The sequence below is a fragment of the Myotis lucifugus genome, unplaced genomic scaffold (genome assembly GCF_000147115.1).
Source record: "Myotis lucifugus unplaced genomic scaffold, Myoluc2.0 scaffold_217, whole genome shotgun sequence".
Taxonomy (NCBI): Eukaryota; Metazoa; Chordata; class Mammalia; order Chiroptera; family Vespertilionidae; genus Myotis; species Myotis lucifugus.
The window spans coordinates 138,738-144,351 of NW_005871265.1; the positions used below are offsets into that span (position 1 = coordinate 138,738).

Consider the following 5,614-nt stretch of genomic DNA (forward strand, 5'->3'; position numbering starts at 1 on the left):
TGCATGCCCCTCACTGGGATCGAGCCCACAACTGGGCCTGTGCCCTGACTGAAATCGAACCGTGACCTCCTAGTTCAGTGATGCGACCTTTTGAGCTCGGCGTGTCAGCATTTTGAAAAACCCTAACTTAACCCTGGTGCCATGTCATATATAGAAATTTTTTGATATTTGCAACCATAGTAAAACAAAGATTTACATTTTTGATATTTATTTTATATATTTAAATGCCATTTAACAAAGAAAAATCAACCAAAAAATGAGTTCGTGTGTCACCTCTGACACGTGTGTCATAGGTTCGCCATCACTGTCCTAGTTCATGGGTTGACATTCAACCACTGAGCCACACCAGTCGGGCAAGGCGAGTGGTTTTTGTGTGTTGCGGTGTGTGGTCTGGGATGTGTACATAAGAAGGTGTGCATATGTACAGCGTGGTCTGGGATGTGTACATATGAGGGCATGTGCATGTGTGAGGCGTGTGTGCATGCATGTGTGTGCAGGAGCCCCCCAGATATCTTCTGAAACACACACGTGACTGCCCGTGATGGCTCTCTGACCAGGCAGTTTGGCACCTTGTTGTCCGCAGGGCCAGGTGACAGCTTTCGTCCTTCACTCAGCCTGTCTCTGGCACTCGCCCTGCCCCTGCCATCCTGGCTTCTTGATGGTTTGAGGTATTCTCGATTTTGAAAAAATCTAGAATCAGAGCTCCCAGCCGTCACTGCAGACCTGCAGGCTGGAATAAGACCTGTCTGCGTCCTATGGAGAGACTCACAAAGAGCCAGGGCCTGTGGAGGCAGTAGTTGCTGGTGCCCGGCTGTCTCGCAGGATGGCCACTGGATGGCTACTCCCCAGGCGGTTCCTCTCTGACCAGCAGTGGTGCCTGTCTAGCGGGCTGGTCAGTGGATGCTGAGCTCCAGGCGGGTCATCTCCTCTCCCCATTTTCCATCTCTGGGAAGGGTCCGAGACACAGAGCCCAGGAAGGGCCTCCACCAGCTTCCTGTTGGTGCACACGCTCTTGCTCCACACACGCGGGCAGCTGCGTCCCCGGAGCCGGGGGAGGAAAGCAGGTTGAGAGGTGCTGGAGTCTGAAGCCAGGGCAGAAGGGTTTCTTCCCTGACCTGCTGTTTTCCTGAACATCCTTTTATATTCTAGTCCTGACATTTTTTTTTAATAAGGGAAATCAGGAATTGAGTTTCTCTTCAAGGAAACATGTCCTTTTATACTTGTCTGTTTGCCATCTGAGGCTTCTGCAAGCCCTCAGGCCACTCAGCCGGCTCTTCCGGGGCGGATTTGGTGGACAGTGAAGGGGCACTGTGTGGGCTTTGCCGTCCACTCTGAGCCCGCAGTTTATGGGGAGCTGGCTACTGTGGCAAGAGGTTGGTGAAGTGCCCAATAGCACAGAATGGTACGTTTGTTTACTTTCACAAAATCAGTGGGAAACTCAAACACAGACCTGTGTTTTGGATTTAGGAGGGGCACCTGTTTTGTGTTGTGAAGAGAGTACCCGTCCCTGAATAGAGTTCCAGACTCATCTCCCTAGAAACGGTGAGACTGAGCCAGGGTCAGGGTGCAGGAAGTGATGGGGAATCCGTCCACCGAATTCCTCAAACACATGCCCAGTGGAGACTTTCCTGATGAGCACAAACATTTCAAAAGGGCGCGTGAAACGGTGGTTGCTGTTGTTTTAAAGGCTATCATAAGTTTCCTGTTGCTTTAGGAGAGAATCGCCTGTGGAGGAGGGTGAGGTTCATGCACTTTTCCCTTTTCCTGTCTGAATATTAGATTTGTTGTTGTTGCTGATAGTTACATGGGTGTGTGGTGAAAAGGAGGAATTAAAAGCCGCGTCCAGGGGAAGCTAGTGCGTGGAGCGGGCCACTGCTGCTCTGCTTATGCTCTTCAGCAGCGGTTCCCAACCTGTGGGTTGTGACCCTTTGGGGGTCGAACGACCCTTTCACAGGGGTCGCCTAAGACCATCGGAAAACACATATAATTACATATTGTTTTTGTGATTAATCACTATGCTTTAATTATGTTCAATTTGTAACAATGAAAATACATCCTGCATATCAGATATTTACATTACGATTCATAACAGTAGCAAAATTACAGTTATGAAGTAGCAACGAAAATAATGTTATGGTTGGGGGTCACCACAACATGAGGAACTGTATTAAAGGGTCGCGGCATTAGGAAGGTTGAGAACCACTGCTCTTCAGCGTCACCCAGGCCGAGGCTGGCGGTTTGACAAGGTCACAAATGAGGACAGCAACCAACCCAGGGCCCGTGCTCTGGCTGCCGTGTCTTACTTCATGGGTCATATCAGGAAGTTACACGTGTTCTCTGGAAGGAGCATCTGGCTGCGGCCATCAACACGGGCCCTTGAGATTTCCGTTTTTGGTCCATGACAACATTGTCAGTGATTTTTTTTATTCTATTTGGGTGATAAATAGGATGGAATTTGGCTTTTTAACCTTCCTGTTGTGCATGTAGTATGTTTCTGCATTAGATGCTTCTCTATGAATTACAAGCATGATGACAATAGTAATAGAAACTCCTTCCATTAATTGAGAGGTAAGCATTTGCATACCTTTAACCCTGAGAGAAAGCAGTGGAGTAGGCAGTGCCGTCCCCATGTGACTCTCGCGGAAGGTGAGGCTTAGAGAGAGATGAACAAGTGTGTCCAGGACCAGGCAACCCCGCTGAGGGGGCGCGGGCCTTCCAGCCTGTGTCTGCTTGCTGCCCTGCAGTGCAGCCTCCCCCTTCCAGCTGTTCTTTTCGAACTGCTTACAGCACGGTGTATATACTGAAGCCTGAGGATGCAAAACGCGCTAGGGGGTTTGCTGTTTAAAAGAATCCTAGTGTAAACGTTTGGTAATGAGCCCATGTGTAGAATAATGGTCTTTTATCGTCTGTGTAGGTCCTAAGCAATCATTCATCCCACCCAAACATTTCCTGAATCTATTCCCAGATTGATAACCTGTAAGTACTACGGAGAGCGAGGGCTGCCACGCCCTGTGTGCTGTTAGTGGCATGCCACGCAAGCGACCGTGCCGATGCAGACGCTGTGGAAAGCAAGCTGCCTCGCTTGGTATCTCAGCTAATGCTTGTGCTTACATTCCAGAGGAGTGATTTGATCGCTTGTAATAAAAAATATGAGAGCACTCATTGTATTTAAAAAAGTATTAAATAATTTCCTGAAGTTCCCTCCTTTCTCTGACGTTAAAGTCTCACACATCGTTCATGGAAGGACATGGTTTTTTCTTGCCCACCTCTCCACGGTCACATAAATAACAACACTTCCCCAAACCGCAGTGAACATTCTGCTGATGTTAACGACGTGTAATAAAATAGGCGTTCCCTCTATATTGTCAAAGATGCCTTTATGATAAAAATGAGAGGATAATTACTGGCCAGGAAAGTGTGCAGATTTTCAAGTCTCTTGGTATAAACACTGACTTTTTCCCCAGAGCATGAGGTGCATACATTTGTACTCCGTGCCTCGGGCTCCAGGTGTTCCTAACGAATCCGTGTGGCCCCTTGTGTCATCGCTGGGTGTGTGAACAGCCTCCACAAGGGTGTGAAAGGTTTGTGGAGAAAGGGTTCGCTCTGCACGCACTTGGTTTTTCAGGGGTAAAGGATACACTGTTCATACAATGGCACTTTTTCTTCTTTTATTTTCTGGTTCTAAAATTCTATTTTTCCAATGGACTTGACTCATCACTGCACAAGGAAAGGAAATCTACTGAAACCACCCAGAACCTTTACTATACTTGCTTGCATTTTTGCTTAAATGTCTTCTACAGAACGAGGTCCTTCCCGTGTCTTAGGAGATTTTGTTGTTGTTGAAGGTTTCTTGGCCTTTTGATCTTGGTGTTGATGGTTTTGAGTCTTCAACATTCTAGTTTGGTTTTTGTGCATTTTTGGCTGGATTATGTCTTATGGATTTCTTTACTGGAGCTTTTTCTTCAGCTTCCTCGTCATCTTCCTCACCATCTTCATCTTTATCATCATCATCGTCCTTGTCCTCCTCATTATCTTCGTCAGCAAGGTTTCCCTTCTGTGGAGCCCGGCTACCGCCTGCAGAACGCTTCCCAGACACACTCAGGAGTGTCTCACCCTCCTCCTCTTCATCTTCTGACTCCGCTTCTTCCTCCACAGCTACTAAGCACTGCCCACTGCTCTGCCCAGGCCCTGAACCACACGCCAACCCTAAGACCACAGGTGGTGTGCTTTCAAAGCCGCCAAGGGAAACTGTTGCTGTACAGACGTTTTCAGAGTTGCCAGTGTTCCTTTAATTGGGCTGCTTTCCTAATTCATTGCCTCTGCTTCAGCAATGTGCAGTTCGTCCTTTGCACCAGCCCCTAAACTGACCGTTTGTAAAGACAATTGGTGCTCATTTTCATCACTATCCACGTTCAAGTGTTCATCTTTGTCGGCCTTTAGTTCACACCCGAAAAGGTCGTTCTGGGGCCTCAGAGGGCTCATGCCCACGTCCACAGACTCTTCCATGGGGGTGGGGGTGGGGGTAGCGCGCACTTAGGTGAGAGAGAAGGCGGACGGAGATAAACGGCTTCTGTGCTGCGGTGCGGACGCTCAGGACGGAACCGCACCAGCAGCAATGGCACTTCTTCCAACACTTACACGGCAGTGTACCTTCGGAGGAAATGCCACGCATTGCTGTGTGTGTCATGTTTGTGGGGGTAAAAGTGGTCACACAGACAGTTTTGTAAATCAAAAGATCTAATACATCTACAGGCTGCCTGTGGTGATGTCTGTGAGAATATTATGTTGACTGATAAAACATTGTGTGTGCCTTTTTAAAAATATGTGGCAAGACGATCTTAAATCCGTATTGTTTTGTTTACAAAGAAAAGCCATACTTGTTCTGAAGATGGTAGCTGTGATGCACATCAGAAGTGTTCTTATCTGGAAATGGAAACTTGCTTTCATTGCTTTGCAGCTACATTGTAGGAACTCCTATATACAATGATTTTTTCTTCTTTCTACGGAAGTTCTGAGCACCTAAAAGGCTTTTCTCAGAGCTCTTCTGCGTCATTATAGTGTTTGGCTCCATTTTATTAAACACAAGAACAGGTGAAACGTGTGTCCTAGTCTGAGTCTAAGGGCAGACGTGTTCATGGCCAGGTGGACCGAAGACTCAGTTTGGAAACACTGTTCTTCCTGATAGAAATTCTGTACCTGTTGGTTTGCCCCCCATCCCAGGTCACCAGGTTTCCTTCTGTGTTTGTAGCGAATGAACTGTGGGTTTTTACAAAGAGAATTGTCTGTATTTGTTTGCATGGGAGCAGTTCCAAAGAGAGTTACCTGGACAGGGAGCTCTTCCTCAGATTTCCTCCTGGGATGCCTCCTCGCGGGTGCTGGGCTGGGATTTGTTGGCTCGTTTCTATCTCCTCAGAAAATCAAGTCTGCACCCCCCCCCCCCCCCCCCCCAGGTTCTCAGGTAACCAGGGGCACTCTAATAGCCAAGTGCCTGTTACACACAATGAATACCTAAGATGTTATGAGATGTTGGGCTTAGGCTGCACTGGGAGGAGCTGAATTGGAGAGGATTGAATAGGGCAGGGGGCAGGTTGAGGGCTTCTGAAGACAGGGTCCA

At 47.8% G+C, this 5,614-nt stretch overlaps 1 pseudogene; it reads right to left on the reverse strand.

The window, feature by feature from the left end:
- Positions 1-4,506, reverse strand: part of LOC102440311 — a 10,061-nt pseudogene extending 5,555 nt beyond the window's left edge.
- Positions 4,507-5,614: the final 1,108 nt, after the last annotated feature.